The sequence below is a fragment of the Lepisma saccharinum genome, chromosome 16 (assembly GCF_977018435.1).
Source record: "Lepisma saccharinum chromosome 16, izLepSacc3.1, whole genome shotgun sequence".
Lineage (NCBI taxonomy): Eukaryota > Metazoa > Arthropoda > Insecta > Zygentoma > Lepismatidae > Lepisma > Lepisma saccharinum.
Genome location: NC_139244.1, coordinates 16,379,399 through 16,398,258, shown reverse-complemented (window position 1 = coordinate 16,398,258; position 18,860 = coordinate 16,379,399). Strand labels below are relative to the sequence as shown.

Here is an 18,860-nt window from a genome sequence, read left to right as displayed (position 1 = left end):
CCCCCAGTGATTATCATTTGTTTGCACTCCTTAAAGACCATCTGGGAGGGAAGAAATTCACGACAGACGAAGCACTGCGGAGCGATGTCCTCCAGTGGCTACGACAACAACCAAGTTCTTTCTACGCCAAAGGAATTCGGGAGCTGCCAGAAGGATGGCAACGGTGCCTCGGCGCGCACGGAGAATACTTTGAAAAACTGACATAGTTTGGTGTTTCTTCTGCTACCTATTTCCTCTGCAGAAATAAAAGTCCCGGTCAACCTTGAACGACCCTTGTACATTTACAAACACAGGTCACAAATGTTACGGGATACACTAATGTGCAAATAAATGTTAATTGTACATTAATTTCAAATTCAAATGTAGCTAATCAAGATATCTTATCTTGCAATAATCTTCTGTCTGTCAGATAGAATGTTCTGCAAAGGACACTAACATAACAAAGTTAATGGATTGAAAGAAATCAATTTAATTTTCCACGCAGCTCTTTCTTCCTAGATAAAAATGAAACCTAAATTGTGAAAAACTTGCCTCAGGGCATTTATAAATATGTATATATCTAATGCAGCTATTATGGAACAAGTTTGAGATATTGCAACTGCTTCTGACTTGAGATTAACAGGCAGAAAAGTGCCAAATTAAATTAGAATTTATTGCCTGATATCACTTCGGGTGCACCACTTTATAGGTATGGATGCACTGGGAATTTATGTTCAACACTGGACCATTGTATTGTAGAATGTGTCAATTAGCCCTTGAGGGCCTGGGCCTACATACTGCCTGCCTCACTTTCTTACATTTCCCCCCAGGAGACTCGAACCAGCATGCATCCCGAAGCCAGAGGCCTTAGACCACATGGCCATGGAGCGGGATAGCAACTGTAGATACTATTTGAATTATTCTCTTCTAAAAATAGTACTTCTTTACTTATCAAGTGAAAAAATATTTTATATCAATTGATAATGACATTGCTAAACTCGCCATTGTTTTCATAGACAGTGAGTTACTTCAAAGATATTTCGTGAATGTAGTGTGGTTAGTGACACTGTTACTCTTCAATCTCACATGCTGTAGGTGAGCACAGAATGACAAACACATTAACTTAATCTATGCTAGAGATTGTCAACTCTTCAAGCCATGGAGCGACTTCTCACATTTGAAAATACATGGTGTACTAAGGGTGAAGCTTTCATTGTATCATTTATACAAGTGGAATAGTTTAGCAACATTTAACATATGGAGATATTATTATAGTAGAAGCACAAAACAGAAGATACTAGTGTACAAGGTGGCTCAAAAAGTCACTTAACACCCCCGGTACAAGGCCACTGCAGCGCGCAACATGGAAATGGTGATGACCAATTGTTATCAGGCCAGGGGGGAACCACATTGACGCTACCTGCATGGTCGGTGGCCATCTTGAATTCAACTTCAGAATTTTAAATGGGAAGGGGGTGATATGATATATCAAATCAGGCTAGAATTTCACGAGAAATGCAATGGTGAAGGTTTTTTCGACGTATCTTTAACCAGTAAAAAGTTATGACTGAATTCTAGTACCAATTTGCTCCTTTTCGAGGTGTTGGAAAAATTCCTTCAAATTTGTTTAGCGCATCGGTAATGCATCGAGATCAAAGTGATTTCTAGGGAGAGAAGTTTGCATGCCATTGAACACTATTTTAATCGGATACATCCACGAAGAGCTGCGCATTATGAATGGTTGTCGCGAACAATTTAGAGTGTGACGCTTCCATTGAATTAAAAGTCCTTCACAGTGACAAGGCTAATGTTTATGTTCATAAGGAAGTTCATACACAGAATATTCGATGCTTTTTATCTGATAACCCATTTTCAACAAATCAAAGCTGAATGGTTAGTGCTGGTAAATTAATGGTGTGGCGTGCTGTGTGGAACATGATTGGTTAGTTAATTTTTCATCAATGGAACCTTAAATGCTTAGGGCTACTTGGATTTGTTAAATAAACAGGTTTTTCCATCCTTGCTTATGGAAGAAGGTACTTTTTACAGTTTTTTTTTTCAATAGGGAGGAACACTAGAAAACTATGGGAACGTTGTGAAGCAGTTTCTGTCCAAAGTTAGTTATCAGATGACAAGGGTCGCATATTCTGTTCATGAACTTCCTTATGAACATAAACATTAGCCTTGTCACTGTGAAGGACTTTTAATTCAATGGAAGCGTCACACTGTAAATTGTTCGCGACAACCATTCATAATGCGCAGCTCTTCCTGGATGTATCCGATTAAAATAGTGTGCCATGGCATGCGAACTTCTCTCCCTAGACATCACTTTGATCTTGATGCATTACCGATGCGCTAAACTAATTTGAAGGCATTTTTCCAACACCTCAAAAAGGAGCAAATTAATACAAGAATTCAGTCATAACTTTTTACTGGTTAAAGATACGTCGAAAAAAACCTTCACCATTGCATTTCTCGTGAAATTCTAGCCTGATTTGATATATCATATCACCCCCTTCCCATTAAAATTCTGAAGTTGAATTCAAGATGGCCACCGACCATGCGGGTGGTGTCAATGTGGTTCCCCCTTGGCCTGGAAATGATTGGTCATCATTTCCACATTGCGCGCTGCAGTGGCCTTGTACCGAGGGTGTTAAGTGACTTTTTGAGCCAATTTGTAAAATACATCTGCATACTCTCTCTTACAGAAGTTGCCTAAACATGTGGAAGCATTGCAGCTTTGGCCATAGCACTAAAATTTATGAAAGTGGTTTCTACCAGAGTGACAGTGGTGGCACACAACAATACAACATAATGGTGCACACAATAACTAATAAACGTGCAAGAAACAGCAAGAAACAATCTTAAATTGCAGGAAAAAAGGTACATAAACACACAGCTCAAATTTCAACGGGGTGTAGCATGTTGAGCTTGTCCAGAATTATTTGCCTCTAAAATTAGTTTGTAATCAAAAGTAATCAATTTCATGATAGCAAATACAGACTTCTTTCAATTTATCGCACACCAGTATTTAAAAAAATGATGACCACTTTTGGAGATTTGGTACTGAGTGACCACAATTAACATTGCCCTACTCAGAGGGATCTGGAGCCCGTTCGAAGCAATGGATTGTGCTGAAACTTCATATACAGGCTATGATTACCATGGGAAAGCGAATGCTGATGAGAAAAAAATAGTTCACATTTTCACCACCATGCCAAAATATGGCACTGAAATCTTGAAAACGATTCGTCCAATATTTGATCACGCTGCCTTACGCTTCGAAAGGCTCTTTCACATTGACAGGGTACATATTAAGCACTGCTGTACGAACATAAACTGAAATTGCTGGTGGTTGTTATTCCAGCACCACATTTCAAGCTGGTGGCTAAAATTTGAACTTTTTTTTTTTTAATATGAGGCGTGTCCCATAAGTAGCAAGCCTAACGTAGAAGGGAACAGGGTGGAACCACAATAGCAAATTATTTTTCTACGTAGTCTCCCTGCAGGTCCACACACTTTTGCTAACGCTTCTGCAGTGCTTCTATCCCGGTCTCATAAAAGCTTTCCTCAAGGCTTGCAAAATAGTCACCCACAGCACTGATGATGTGATCATCACACTGACAATGCACACCATCCAAAGCTTTTTTCAGGTTAGGGAAGAGATGAAAGTCTGATGGAGCAAGATCGGGTGAATAAGGGGGATGTTCCAATTCGAACCCACAATCATGGATGGTTGCCATCGCAACAAGCGATGTGTGAACACGTGCATTGTCCTGATGCAGAATCACCCCTTTAGAGAGCTTTCCCCGTCGCTAGACTTCAAAACACCTTGTAATTGCCTCACCAGGGAAGCATAATGTTCTCTGGTCATGGTGTTTCCCTTTCGAAGATGATCAACTAACAAAACAACCTTCGAGTCCCAGAAGACCATCATCACTTTCCCAGCAGAGGGACCAGACTTTGCCTTCTTTGGGGTGGGGGAGACGGGGTGTTTCCACTGTTTTGGCTCCGGTACATAGTGATGAGTAGAGCAACTTTAATTGCAGCCATGCAGCAATACACATGTGGCCATTTACGGAAAATTTTCTAGGGGAATCAGGGATGAAAATGAAACAAAAGCTGTACCCTGAAGTGGATATACATCGAAAACTTTGTTCTTTTCAGTTCATATAGATAGTTTGAGAAAAAAGATACAAATAGAATAAAGGTAAGAACCTGTCTGTAGGTAGCAGTGCATACATTCAAGTTTATATTTAATGCTTCACATGAAAATTACGTGCAATTTACCTACTCCATAGGGGGTCAGCATACAATAGTTCCATTACACAAAGCATCTGAAATGAATTATTATTATGTAATTATTATGTTGTGAAACTAAATATGCAGCTTGGAAATTGTCAAAATATTCTGTAAATGTATCAGTTGATTAGGAAATAATGTCAGCAATATTACCAGTCACTATGGAACATACTATCATTCGCTATTCTCATTAAAACAACTGGTCTTGTCTTACTTACAGTACATCAAGGGGGCTCCCTGATGGCATAGTGATGACGTAGTCGCCTTGTAATCAAGGGGGGTCTCATTCAACACCCAGTGGAGGCACATAGTGGTTCAGATCACACTTTAAACTAGGGTTAGTCCCGATTAGCCTATCTGTGTATAAAGTGGACTTAAAACAAAAAGCCAAACAGTATATCAAGACAATTGATGAAATTCTGGACAGGAATTATAGTAAGAGGTTATGCACAGGAAAGTACAGGGTGTCCAAATTGAAATGCCCTAATTTTAACTGTCTGTAACTCCACATGTATTTGATGCATCCAAATGAATTATAGATTAATGAATATATATAGTCCTAAAGTTTCTGTGAGTAAAGTAGTAATTAGTGCATCCAGTACATTTACTACATTTTAGTACATGCACCTGACATTACCCCTTTTGATTTCATTCTCTGTGGGGGTATGTCAAGGACATGGTGTATTCAGCCTAAGTAACAACTCTGGAACCATTTCGATTTGGACACCCTGTATAACTACTGTGATGCTACCAATAGATAATCCACATGCAAGGTGGATTGATTTAGATTGAGATTTAAATCAGATGATTTTTTTAAAAAAAAAAACACCAATTTACATCACATTAAAGAAATAATTTATAGAATAATGTATTTTGTAGTTATCAGAATAACTTTTGTTGAAAGTACATTAATCTTGTAATCATTTAATGGTGTTCATTAGGCTCTTAGAAAGGAAATAAAATATATGTACCGATGGGGTGAAGCTCATTATGAAAGGAAATGTAACCTGTAAATCACTTAAATTTCCTCTTATTATAGTTTCATTAACGCACTTAACAAACATTTACATAGTAGGTTCATACAGGGTGACAATTAATGAACTATATGAAATAAAACCGTCATAATTTCTGAACGGTTCGCGTAATGACGTCCAAACTGCATGGCTGGCCACAGGGCATGATGGGAATTCGTATGCACACGCAACGTGTTGATGTCGGCCATTTGCAAGTGAAAATGTCCTGGAGGAGTATTTTGGGGACCGCATTCTGGCTCTGGGGTACCCAGAGGCCACTGGAAGGGGGCTATGTTAAGGACAAGGTGTACAGAAATAACCCTAAAACCATTGCCGAGCTGAAAACTGCCATTCAGGAGGTCATCGATGTTTCGACACTTCAGCGGGTCATGCAGAATTTTGCTGTTTGTCTGCCCCACATCATCGCCAGAGATGGCAGACATATCGAACATGTCATAACCTAAATCCGAATGTCTGTAGTGCCGCTTACATGTGCAATACAGTTTGTGTACTACGTGGTTTGTCACTAATTTCCATTTTATTTCATATAGTTCATTAATTGTCACCATGTATATACAGCATCAGAAACAAAAATGTATATTTACATGTGAATTTTTATCTGCTTTCATCAAACTGTTCAAATATTTTACAGGGGCATTTACCAGAAAAAGCATTTCTATGAAAAGATGTATCTATATGTATGGTGCCAAAAACAATACAAGCAATTTTAAATGTGTTTTTTTAAAAAATAAAAATCCGATTTAGCTAAATAAAAAATATTTTTTTTAAAAATAAAAATCTTGATTTTTATCCACTTTGTCCACATGTCATCTCAAAGAATAACTACTTTCTAACTACGATGTAGCACCAGCAGGAGTTCCCATCAGGGTCAATATACTGAAGAGTGATACCGAGCGAAATCTGGAAAAGTTCTACTTACCCATTAGGGTGGAGTGAAAATGGGCTAAAAAATATTTTTTTTGAATTTCAATTAGCTAGATATGTCAAAAGGTGCCAATAGATCAATAGAACACTGTGTAAAAATTTTAAGACTTTTGAACAATATTTTGATCGCCCTTCGCAACCTTTTATTTTGCAATACTAAGCAACATTACAACGATATAACGACATAGTCAGTCAATAGTGACTATTAATCAGTTTAGTCACCTTAAAACTCAGTTAATGCAATCAAATGCCACAAACAGTTACAAGGTGAAGTGAGAAAAGCCACGTTTCGACTCAAACGTCGGCATTAGCTGTCGAGAAGCGATGCGTGCACGGATGAAGCCATTTCCAGATTTCTGTCCACAAACAGCTTTCGCCACCTCGGTCACCATCTTCACTTGTCTTTTCACAGCCTGTGTGTGGTTGGGGAATTTTGAGAAGGTGAGAGTTGGAGTCACCTCCGTCGTGATGAGATCCCTGAGCTCAGTGTCCATCATTGCCTTGATTACGGGAGGGTCCGAGATAGGGCAGATGGCCCAGTTGATCACGTCGAAGTAATCCACAGCGTAGAAGTTAAGTTTTGCGGGAACCTTAAACCCCCGTATTTGTCCACTGGGACTGCTGCAGCTCTGGCCTTCATCACTCGTCGCAGGCCCAGCTCACGTATGTGTGGTCGATGGTCCGTCATCATGGCCAGGAGCAGATTCTCCGGGTGAGCGAAGTATGCATTGCGATGAATGACGGGGTCAACGCGGTTCCATGTCGCTTACATATAATTGGAGGATTCGATTGGCTGTCGTTATCCATTGTGAGTGATTCAGGCAACCTGGGTTTCGCATTGCCAGATTGACGCTACATTCACCTTTGCCGATGCTATTGCACGTTTCCAGTAGATAGCGCTGATCTGTGATCAACTCCTTCGGGACAACATTGGAGAGTTGCTCGGTCAGCTGCACTGGTGCAAATGAGGAGACAGGCTGTTCGCTACACGTCACTAGCCGCTTTCTGATATCTCCACAGAATCCGTGCGGGCCTGTACTCGTGCCATCGAGTGCCTGGAATAGATGGCGCAGGGGCAGCTCATTTACATGGAGCAGACATAACAGACACTGCAGAGGATGCTTGAAGGTTTCTTCCAGTCGGCGGATAACGCCCGCTGTGTGTCTCATGTTCACATTTGTGCCGTCACACCGTACAACTTTAATGTTCTCTGTCTGCGCATTCCTCTGTTTGAAACTAGCTACTATTGACTCAGCTATGTCTTTGCTGGAGCCTGATGGAGGAGTCGTGTGGCTGAAGTACGAAGAACCCGGCTCTGTGATGATGCTTATGTGTTCTTCCATGAGGGTTTTTCTGTGTTACTTGTTGTTGTCGTCAAGAACCTGTGTCAAAGTTTGATCCTTGTGGCCATCAAAGAATACTCCCTTATGCCAGTGTGAGTGTGGTCAAACTGGTCATCATTCTGCTGGAGTTCCTTACGAGTTTTGCTGCGTTCTGGGCAGATCTTGCTTCTATCGATTACTTTAGATTGGTCGATTGGCGACACGAGACCAACATGCAGAACTGACGTTGCTAATACAGCAGCCAATCCATCCGAGACTCGGATCCGATCGCAAGCTTTAGCTAGTGAAGGTAGATAGAGATTGTCATTTTCTTACATTGGCGATTCTGCTTTGGCTTAGTCTTGACTGATTCTGTATCTGGAATGTACTCATCGCCAGTGACACTGACCGACGGGTACGTGTCATCTTCGGCACTGTCGGCAGAATCGGCTTGACCTTTACTCTCAACGGTCCTCTGCTTCTTCATTAGTTCGAGATTGACTTCCTCTCTTTCAGCTTTCTTCTTCAATTTTGACGTCTCCTCTTGATCTATACTGCTGATTATCATCTTTTTTGGTCCTCTCTGGTCTTCAAGGAAATGGCGTTCCTTTGCCGGAACTTTGAATTCTTTTGCGCATTTGCAGTTCGAAACCATGTCGAAGCACTTGCATTTGCTGAGATCAAACAGACTGTTACTTCTGTCGCGAAAGTCCGAGAGTCTCCGTTGGTAGTTGAGTTGATCCTTTTTCCCTTTCTAGACCTTTAGGATTGTGTTGTATTTGTCGTGGAACGACCTGAGTTTTCCAATCGCTTGTGCGTGAGTTACTGTTGGACATGAGGCCCTTTCCCAGATCTCTTCGACTTCATAGCACAGTTTGTGAGATATGTCCAAAAATGATGGGTATTTTCCATTGTCCGTCCTCAGGTCTGGTCGCAGTTGAATATATTTCTTCATGAAATCGGTGTAGATCGGCATAGTATTGGTTGTTAGGTTTCGTGGAGCGCCAAATATCTCCTGTAACTGCTATCTCTCTGAAAATGGAAGTTCCGGGGATGGGGATATCCTGAGGATAACCTGATGTCCCCAGGATATCCCAAGGACATCCTGGGAATAACGTGTGTTGTATAGGTAAGTTATAGGGCAAATGGCACATTTCCCATAGTCTAGCTTCTAAAAATAAAAATTAAAAATTTTCACTCCACCCTACTATACAACACACGTTATCCCCAGGATGTCCTTGGGATATCCTAGGGACATCATGTTATCCTCAGGATATCCCCATACAATGTATAGGTAAGCTTAAGATGGCCAAAACCTTTTCAATAAGTAGCTCGCTTAGATTCGCTACTTAATAAGCCATGCTGAAATCAAACTGAATCAGGCTACAAAGTCATAAAAAGGGTTAAAATGCCAATTATTTCAATAAGGTGAAGGGCGATCAAAGAGTTGACAGAAAATAATATGATTTTGCAGGATTCTTACTATGGACAAATGGCACATTTTCCATAGTCTAGCTTATAAAAATAAAATTTTTTTCACTCCACCCTATTACCCATCTCTCCACACTGACCAACGACCCAACCATTTAACGATAATGCTGCATACCAAAGAGAATAGGATTATTCTTTTTGCTGCATACAGCTGAGTATGTAATCTTGGCCTCACATCCGCTGGGGACTTTCCATGGAGGATAGAGACTTTAACCTCTCAATGAGGGGTCCGAGACACGGGATCGTAAGAAAGGTATAAAACGTCCCGAGCAGTAAAACAGGCTCAGTATTGAATCAGAATTCATCAAGTGTGGCGGGCACTTTGGCATGGCAGTTCGAGGCAGCATATAGCTTAAGGAACGAGATGCCTCAGTAAGTTGCACCTCGAAACAAGAACCTTACATTGAACAGAATCACGATCAGGTCACGGTAAGTGTGGAGAGAGCTTCGCTCTGGCATCTCTCTTTTTGACAGAGAAGGCCAAATAAGTCATGAAATGAAAACCTCTCGCTTTCCCTAATTTGCTACATTCCCTTGTGACTCAAATGATCCCCAAGCTGTTCACAGAGTCACACTAAAAAAGCAAAGCATGTACAGACCTAGATTTTTTTTGAAAGTCCACAAAGTATGCTGTAAGTATAGGGTAAGATATAACACTGGAAACATAATGTGCAAATTTTGGAGTATGTTAAAACAACACATGTATAAAATATTTACATCATGACGGTTACAAGTGTTCGTTTTATGTTCAATTTGTGGTCAGATAAACTGATCGGGAATAAACCTTCCAAGTTGAACCCAAATGTACCTCTACCAGGAAATGAAGCCAAGAAACTGATTACCATTAGAATATTTTTATGAAACAGAAGCAATTGTACGTTGTTTGTATTAACAATGATTACAGAAACGGGTAAGCTTGAGAATTCCTTTCCTCAGTGGAAAATGTCACAAACATGTGAAATATTTGAGCTACAGTACTTTCCAGGGTTCCAACGCAAACTCAAGTCAATTTTCCCTGAGTTTTCCAGAATCCTCACATTTTTCCCAGAGTATTGAATATACTACTATAATTTTACAATGGCCTCCATTTCCCCTCATAGCCATACCATCCTCACCTTCTTTATTACTGTTGTTTTCTGATACAAATAACAAAACTAGTTCAATAATAAAATAGAAGAAGGAAGAAAAAATAATAAGGGAAATCAGAAGAACACTGGTTAACTTTAGACATCAGGTTATTTTTATTAAGAAAAACTCAATATGCTGACCAAGGCAGAAAACTTATTTTATAAATATGAAGATAAACAAAGAATAGAAGAAGGTGTTAGAAAGAGTGGAAAGGACAAGAGCGAAAGAGGAGAGAAGAAAGAAGAGGAATGAAGAAAGATAGGATAAGACAAAAGAGCGTGAGATAAAGAGTCCAACCACTTTCCAGATGGAAGGAAATATTTATCCAAATCGCCTGTCAGGTGAAAGTACAGTTGACAAGGGAAGGCCACCTGCTGGAATATTCTAGAGAGAAAACAACCTTCTAATAATCTTGTGTCTGGAGGGGAGTGATTTGTGTATATATATTTTCCTGTTTTGTACCTTGTTTCATTTGTACAGGGTACAGAGTCTGAAGAAGACCTTGTTAGAAGGTTGAAACGTTACGTTTAGTTTATATTTTAATAAAATAAATGTTCTGCCTTGGTCAGCATATTGAGTTTTTCATATCATGGAAACAAGGCTTAATGGTGTTATAATCTTTATTATGCATTTTCCACATCTTGAAATATATTTTACGTCATGTAAAAGATCGAAATCGGCTAATTAAATTTTAAAAAGGGCAAAATTTATGAGGGTATACACTTGGTCACCAGCCCTAGAATCACATTTAAAAATAAGAAACAGAGAAACAAATAGATAGGAGTTCCTTGCTGAAAGACAAATGCTACAACAGCCTCGATTATCCACAGACAGGAGCATACCGAGTGTCCCAGAAGTCTTTCCCTGATTACAAACTTTATTCATATCCGCTATATGCAATGTAGAGATGTGAAAGTGGTGCCAAAATGTTGGAAAACTAACCAAGTTTATTTGTTGCAGGTTTCAGTAATGTGGCTGTGTAGCAGTGTCAGTGCCAAGGAATCTGGAATTAATGTTCTTGACATCGGGTGGCATCTTTCCATACAATGTTTCTTGGACTTGACAGGATTTGGGAATGAAAATAAATTCCATTTTTTTTAATTCCCTTATTCATGGCAGATATTCTAGACGAAAGAATTCTGTACATTTGAAAGTTCCTCTGCACTGTTATTGGTGACCGGGTCTCGTGATACCAGAGGACATGCTGAGCTTTTTCCTGATTTGTGAACATTTCCGGTTTTCTGGGCACTGACACTGCTACACTACAGCCACGTTACTCAAACCTGCAACAAATAAACTTGGTTAGTTTTCCAACATTTTGGCACCAAATTCACATCTCTACCTTGCATATAGCGGATATGAATAAAGTTTGTAATCAGGGAAAGACTTCTGGGACACCCTGTATTATAATCCCACAGTTTTGCTTCATTGGGAACCATTAATCAATTACAAGATTTTCCCTGAGATTTGTATTTTTTTCAAATTCCCTGAGATTTCCAGGTTTTCCAGGTGTGTGGGAACCCTGACTTTCGTTTTGTGTCCATAAGTTAACGTTGCCTAAATAAACAATGGATTCAATTTCTGATGCAGACTTATTTCTCTAGTAAATCCAATTAATATATTTGCGCTAAACTTAATTTTATTCTTTTACTAGAAAAGGATTGCCCAAACATTTGTTCTTTGCTATAATACTATTGATGTTTTCTTATAATTCTTAAGTCATCCATTTTTGGGAAGAGTAACCTGCTAAATCTGCGAATGTAACAAAGATAAAGGGAGGAGGGGGCATTGTTTAAAACCGACTGTGTTGCGGCAACACTGACAAGAGAAATTTCACACCAAGTTAAACAGAAATGGTGAAAAATCAGGTGAAACCAGGGTTGGTTCGGTATCAGTCTGTAGATCAATGTCACAGAGACCTGAATTTTTTGTGAAATTTCTATGTAGACAAGTAACATGTATTAATGAAAATAACATTAATATTAGCATAATAGCAAGTATTTGGAAATAATCTCTCAAGATTGTAAGGTAATTTGAGACCTATTTCCACAAGTTTTAAAATGGAAAGTTCAAAATTATACGAGGGTAAGTACGGAAAGTAACTTTCAGGACATTGTGAGAGTTTTTATTATGCACAACTGAAAGAGACAACTCTAAGCTATTTTTCGACATAAGCACCATTTCTGTAGAGACACTTATCATATCGGCGAACAAGGTTTACAATACTCATGTCAAAGAAATGTGCCGCCTGTGCATTCAGCCATGCAGTAACACTGTCCTTGAGCTCCTGGTCATTGTAGAAGCACTGTGCCCCTAGGCACTTCTTCAATTGTGGAAAGACGTGATAATCACCTCGTCGTGGATGTTCGTTCCTCCATCCTTGAAAGTACGACACCATTGCCAAACAGCACTGTCACTCATGATGTTCTCCCCATATACGGCCCAAATGAATTTTGTGCTTTCAAGGATGGACGAACGAACATCCACGACGAAGCAAGAAGTGGACGCCCTTCAGTTGTGACAAATGAACTGGTCTCCCAGGTGAACGACAAAATTCATGACAACCAGCGGTTCACAAGTACCGAACTGTCAGACGTCTTTCCACAAGTGTCCCATACGTTGATTATCACCTCTTTTCTCAAATGAAGAAGTGCCTAGTGGCACAGCGCTTCAACAATGACCAGGAGCTCAAGGACAGTGTTACTGCATGGCTGAATATTTCACATTTCTTTGACATGGGTATTGTAAACCTTGTTCGCCGATATGACAAGGGTCTCAACAGAAACGGTGATTATGTAGAAAAATAGCTTAAGAGTTGTCTCTTTCGGTTGTACATAATAAAAACTCTCACAAAGTCCTGGTGTTTCTTTTATACCCAAACGGAAGTTACTTTCTGAATTACCCTCGTAAAATTATCCACTAAATTATTAAAAAGGCGAACAGTTGTTTACCAAGCAAAACAAAAATATGATAGATTTATTTATTTTACTTTGCCTTTTTGCCACTTTCAGACAATTGAAAAGATGGCAATGAAATTGATGGAGGGTCACTCACAAAGAACCAAGCGACTCCTGGCATCGTAGAGTGCTGTGTTAACCACTCTGGCACAACGGGAGGCAAAAATATATTGATTTCACAAAAATATTTCTACAATTTGGTGTTCATATTATGCATGCATGACAAACTGATAGCAATGGGATGAGCACTATTGTAAAGAACAATCTGGTACTAATGTCACGAACATGACAAGTGCAGCATGTCAATGGCTCTCCAGTGTGTCAGGTTGAATTTAGTTATTAAGGATCATTTTCGAGTGACATACCATTTGGATATCAGGCAACTTATTGGAGGTGACTTGTCACTTTCGTGGAAATCTCTCTTATGTTAATTTCCTAAGTACTAAGTTAGTCAGATGAAAGAACACACAGCAGGGATTCAAACACAGAACTTTATGCAATAAGTTCATGAGTTAATTGTGGCAGTATATTGTCAGTGAAGTCAATTTGGTACTAATTTACTATTCCCTGGACAGATTTCTTCATTTTTACAGAAGAAACTACTTGCGGTAATAAGTTCCTGTAGCATTGTCTAACATCTGGAAGCTGCTTTGTGTGATGTGGGAATGTATGATAGCGGAAATTCATGTTCTTTGTTGAAAATAAATTCTCCGATGGACAATAGCCTTTGATGCGTACACCTTCGTACATCATCACGTGTCTTGATTGTTTTGTTCATGTTCGTTGGGTATGCAGTTATTTCGAACCGTCTGTGTTTGCAACAAAAGTTAGAAACATGACGTGTCGTTGATGGGTGGTGAAATTCAGGTACATTTTCCGTATCCTGGAAACATTTTTCTTCAAATTTACAAGTTTGGGGCTCATTTCGGGGCAGGTGACTCCGGCCAATTTCTAACATGCCTTTAACAGGAGAAAGCCAGGTAGCCGGAGCGGAGGCGTGGCAGCGGTCTGTCAATTACCAAAGGGGCAGTGCCCGGAATCGGTAGGAAATTTAGACTCAAAAATTTCAAACGAAAAGAACTTTCTAGTTTAAATTTCCCACCGATTCCGGGATGGATAGCCCCACGTACCATTACAATTTTCTTTGTAAAACAATGCGAAAAAGTTTAAAAAGAAAAAAATTACATCACATGAGCTTTGTTCACGGGTATTTCTTGGGTTCCGAAGGTTGAAACACTGCATAACGAATGAAAATCGACAAAACACAAGCACGACGTGTGATTATCTAGGAAGGTGTACGCGCCATATTGTCTCAGGCAAGCGAAAAGACCACAAGAAAGAAGTACTCGTAATGTGAAAAATTGCAATTACTTTGATCAAAAAAACGTGAATACACCTTAAAGAATGTTCCGTGAAGCAGATAGGGGTAAAACTATCAAAGCCGGAAATCCGATTTCTTCAAATTTACAGGAGAAAGTACTTACGGATTTGAGTTTGTGCGTAATTTTGGAAGTTCGTAGAAGTGTTTTCTCTCATTTTTCAATGTATTTGGCCTCTAATTCATGTTTTTTTCTATAATAATGTCCGTCTGATGCATGAAAGCTGTTGCTTGCATTTCCATCCATGTACTTAAACCGGATGTTGCGAGCATCTGATGACGTAATCCCCGGTAAGTGTTTCCAAACAAACACTTTTTTTCACTATATTGCCCAACCTAAAGCAACCTAACCTTACCATGATGGTGCGTGGGGCTATCGTGAATGGTTTTTGGGGCTATTCGTGGATAGTTATATGATCCAGAATGGTTTTCGGGGCTATGAGAGAATTTTTCTGTTAAGAAGGTTGAAACACTGCTTTGCCGTTTGAAACACAAAGCTAGCCAAAATTTGCCTGCCATTTTGAGTGTTCAGGAAGCGAGAAAAGAACGAACAATAATTACTCGATATGTCGACAATAGATACTAATTTCGTTAAAACAAGTGAAATCCCTTGTTAAACAATCTTTTCCAATGCAGAATAAGTAAGTACGAATGTAAACAATTACAGAAAAAACGAGTTACAGAGGATTCCCAGCTTTGATAGTTTTAACCAGATAGGTAAGTATGAATGTCAAAAATTCACAAAACAAAGAAGTTATAGGTGTCCGGAGAATAGTAAATGTTTACACTCAATTTTTTAAAATTATCAATAGTGTGTCAGATTAATTCCATGGAAAAGTACACTCACACAAATTTCCATCCATAGTAATGAAAGGCACCAACCAAGAGTTACAAACAGTGTTACACTTTGAGAGAATGACCTGTATAGCTAAGTAAGATGAAGTAAATTAACATATCAAACATATTGTTTGCAGCAAGTAGCATGCAATTAATGTATCACTCTGAAGATGAACTAACATTATTTGTGACAAGCAAGAAGCCATTAGAATAAATGCAACATTCTACCTTCAGATAAAATCAAAGAAAGTTTGGTACTCATATTTTAGCAATTCCAAAAAAAAAAGTAATATAGAGAATCTAATAATTAATAAAATCAGTCACTGAACAAATTACCATCTATCACTATTGTATTGAAACAGAAAGCTCTTGCATCCATTTACTTACAGGTGGATGTAGCCTGTGTGTGATGACGTAATCCTGGTCAGTGTTTCCAAACATGTGTTTTTGTAACTGAAGAAGGTATGTTTCCGCAAATTGTTTTTGGGGCTGTGTGTCAATGGTTCATGGGGCTGTGTGTCAATGGTTCGTGGGGCTATGCATATTTTTTCCGAAACCAATTTTTAACTATTGTAACGTATACGTGACCCTACCTAACCTAAACTTACCGTAAATGGTTCGTGGGGATATGCATCAATGCTTTGTGGGGCTACGTAGGTATTTTTGAGTGCAGTGGGGTGGAAACACTGCATGCCGAGTACGGTAGTGAAACTGTGACCGTCATTTTGTGTGTTACCAAAGGCAAAAAGAAACTAAGAAAACTTACTCGATATGTCGCAAATAGAGCTTATTTCCGTGAAATGCACCTTCAGCAATGTTTCTCAATGCAGAATACGGAAGTACGAATATTAAAATTAAATGAACTAGCAAATTTCAGCTGTCTGTCCCTTACGAGAAAATTACCAGTTTTTGTAATATTTTCATCAGGGCCTCATGTGTCACTGTGTGGGATTTCTTATATAAGACATGTATGCACTCTTGCAAGATATTTTCTCATTTAGTTCTACTTGTGAGCTTAAAAGCAATTAGGTTCTCTCTCTCTCTAAAAATTAATCAGAAATTTCCATGTATGTCGGTGAGGTTGTTGTGTTCACAATTCTCTTTTCATAATAATCTTTACGTTTCAATGTTATGCTCTATGGCTAGTGAGAGAGATTTCGCTCAAAAAACAAAAAAAAATTACAATATGTGAAATATAAAGTATAAATGCTTCATAAAAAAATACTGGTGAATATAGCTCAACACTCTACTCTCACCATCTGGTGACAGTAGTCACACCCTTTCTATTTCTGTTAGGTTACAATTAGTTTTTGTCTTGTAAAAACTGGTTATGTTGGATGGTGTTAGAACAGAGACTGCGGTAGCTTAAATACATAGCAGGGTCCCCACTCAATTTGTCAAAACAAATATCCCACAGTAAATATTCAGACCACTTTGCAATATACTAGCATGCAAGTGAGGTAGGCAGGTGTAATGTAATTGCTTCAATATTTATTACCCCCCCCCCCCGATTCTAACTGCCAAGAAAATTATGAGAATGATGACTTTTGCTAGAAGTTTTGCGAAAAGCATCCAGGCATATGGAAGTTGGGACCCCAAATATTTACGTTATTTGTGGTTTCTGCGAATTGAAACCTATTTTGGGTCGGGTACCCTATTCTACACCCTCGAATTTTGAATTATTTTTTTTTTCATTATGAACATTATTTGATCCTATTTGTGAATAAAAAAAAATTGGAGCGCGGAAAGAAGTATTTACAACTGTACAGCCGTTTAAAGTTGAAATTTTGTCGTTTGAAATGGGTCGCAATTATTTCCAATTTCTAGATCGTGATACTAACACGACACCAAATTTTAACTATCGATCTCAACCTAACTGAACTAACCTATCCACGTGCCAATGGTTCGTGGGGCTAGCGTCAATGGTTCGTGGGGCTAGCGCCAATGGTTCGTGGGGCTAGCGTCAATGGTTCGTGGGGCTAGCGTCAATGGTTTGTGGGGCTAGCATCAATGGTTCGTGGGGCTAGCGCCAATGGTTCGTGGGGCTAGCGCCAATGGTTCGTGGGGCTAGCGTCAATGGTTCGTGGGGCTAGCGTCAATGGTTTGTGGGGCTAGCATCAATGGTTCGTGGGGCTAGCACCAATGGTTCGTGGGGCTAGCGCCAATGGTTCGTGGGGCTAGCGCCAATGGTTCGTGAGGCTAGCGCCAATGGTTCGTGAGGCTAGCACCAATGGTTCGTGGGGCTAGCACCAATGGTTCGTGAGGCTAGCGCCAATGGTTCGTGAGGCTAAAGGACATATTTAGTCCTTTTGTCTTAATTCAATGTCACACAAATCAATTCCAATGTCTAAAGTCGCACAAAACAATTGCAATGTCTCAAATATCCAATCCGCCAATAAATTACATAAATAATATATTGAAATCGCAAATTATCCCATTGCACAAGTCATTCATAACAAGAAAAAATTGCAAATTATCCCATTGCACAAGTCAAAGATAAGAAGAAAAAGAAAATGTTCAGACGTGCGCCTGTGACATGAATCCAAGATGCGCCATGATCAAATCCCTGCAAAACTGTTTTGACGTTACATAAGGAATCTAAATATTGAAAAACGTGTTTCCTAGCACGTAGATCTAAAAAAATTACTTTCCGCGCTATTTAGAAACATCGTTTCTTATGAAGAACTAATTTTCGTAACGAGAATATTTGACATGTGCGAAAAATCGAGGGTGTAGAATAGGGTACCCGAGCCCCTATTTTATATTACAAATTACGGTAAATATGCAATATCGCCCGGACGGATTTCTTCAAATTTACAGGAGAAAGTACTTACTAAAATGAGTTTCTTTAGCATTCTGGACGTTCTTGGAGGTATTTTCTTTCACGGAAAGTAAAAACTTCGTAGTTTAATGCTGCCGAACAAGAATTAATCACTTTTTACGTAAGAAATTGGCATTGCCTGCCACATTATGCCGTTGTTTACATTGTGTGCATGCAGATGGCGCCGCGCTTTGTTCGATGAATTTAGGGGTGAAATGAGTGCTAATGGAACCTAACCTAACAGGCCTAACCTAACCTTGTGTGAATGGTTTGTGGATGGTTTTTGGGGCAAACGTCACTGGTTTGTGGGGCTACCCATGGATGGATTTTGGGGCTAACGTCAATGATTTGTGGGGCTACCCGTGAATGGTTTTTGGGGCTAACATGCATGGTTTGTGGAGGTAAGGCATAACTTCACCTTAAAGAATGTTCCGCAAGGCAAAATAGGTAAGTACCAGTGGTAAAATTAAGGGAATAAATGAGTGAAAGGTGTCCGGGCGTTATCGCATATTTACCCAAATTACATCTATATATATCGATTAAAAAATATTACACCAGCTCACTGCCCAACCCCCTTTGCCCGTGTTACAACAAAAAAAATATTGGAAGCATACTGTCAAAATTTTCAAATAAACTGCGGTGTGTTTTACAACCAAGGCACCTGATCAAGAGAAGACTTGAAAAGAC

The 18,860-nt window shown here is 39.3% G+C and overlaps 1 protein-coding gene across 4 annotated transcripts in view; it reads right to left on the bottom strand.

The window, feature by feature from the left end:
* The window catches only part of LOC146000283 (putative OPA3-like protein CG13603), a 29,833-nt gene that overhangs the window by 10,560 nt on the left and 413 nt on the right, over positions 1-18,860 (bottom strand). The window contains exon 1 of one of the 4 annotated variants that reach the window (XM_083137768.1): positions 4,274-4,292. The exons of 2 other annotated variants lie outside the window; for them this stretch is intronic. The gene's annotated coding sequence lies outside the window, so the exon portion shown is untranslated. Of the gene's footprint in view, positions 1-4,269; positions 4,293-18,860 lie in introns of those variants that run through there. One more of the 4 variants, XM_083137769.1, reaches the window with a different exon arrangement.